Source organism: Rhagoletis pomonella, unplaced genomic scaffold (genome assembly GCF_013731165.1).
Source record: "Rhagoletis pomonella isolate Grant_MI unplaced genomic scaffold, Rhpom_1.0 Rhpom_scaffold_00007, whole genome shotgun sequence".
Taxonomy (NCBI): domain Eukaryota; kingdom Metazoa; phylum Arthropoda; class Insecta; order Diptera; family Tephritidae; genus Rhagoletis; species Rhagoletis pomonella.
Genome location: NW_023458561.1, coordinates 25,924,304 through 25,925,525, shown reverse-complemented (window position 1 = coordinate 25,925,525; position 1,222 = coordinate 25,924,304).

Here is a 1,222-nt window from a genome sequence, read left to right as displayed (position 1 = left end):
GTTGGTTAGGCTAGAATTCATGAGTGCTGAGGCGCTGGCGGAATGAACTTCTTCTTCCCCAGGGCATGGCAGATTAGTGCCAGAGGAAGTGTTCCTTAATAGGGGTATTCTAACCCTATGAGTACGTCAGAGCTTTTCTTGTCGAGGTTGGACCACATTTGTCGAGTCGTCCCACACGTGAGTTCTTCCGACCATCTTTTAGTTGCCTTCTCGAAGAAGTGTGTCTTGAGCCATGTCTTGCAGGTAGATAGCGCTATCTATGACCGCCGCATGAGAAAAGCAGACGTCATTTCGAATGTTCCTGTGGCCTGACCCCCACAAAATGTGAATATTCGACTTTGAAGTTAAATTGTTAAGGACTTTCATACATTCTATCACAGCCCAAAGCAGAGGTCTGATGAGGCATCCTTCGAGCGTTTGTATTTACGAAATTGTATTTACATAAATGAACACTCAAAAAAGCTATAGGTACTAAAAAAATATAAATTACTACTCATGCTCATATACCCGTAGTTGCGCATGTAACGCTTAAGCGCCAAGGCGCCATACGCAGGCACCTAACATGTTTAATCGCATGCCTTAACTTAAAAGTCAGATTATACAAAGGTAATTAAGAATTAGGGTGGAAGATTTTTACACAGTATTCCTAATGCATATATATATTACTTTATTCATGTATTTAGTAATTTTAGAATAAATTTCGAGTGTGACAATAAAAATTGTAAACGTGGAATTTTAGTTTATCAAATCATAGTCATCTTTTACTTAATTTTTATTATTTTTTTTCTACTTGGAGACACACTAATTTTATTACACTAGATTCGTTCTTTTTGGTAAGAAAAACATATTCACTGTTAAATTAAAAAAAAATTAATTATCTTAAATTATTAAAATTAATAAAAAACGTAAAACTACTAGAATAAAAAAGGGCACATGCCGCCATTTTTTGGAATTTAATTGCACACTCTTGAAACTTCACAGATATTGTGCATTTAATCCCAACGTCCATTGGCTCTAATATGAACCGTTTATTTGAAAACTTCTCTAAGTTATTATAAGAGAAAACTTTTATGTTTTTTTCGATTGACAATGAAAAAATTAGCAATGTAGGTACTTTTTCGAATAAATAAACGGTTTAAAGCTAAAATTGTTCAAATAATTGATTTATTTTTTACTGTACTTGTGTTTCTGGAATTCCATTGATTGAAATAAATGCAAGAAG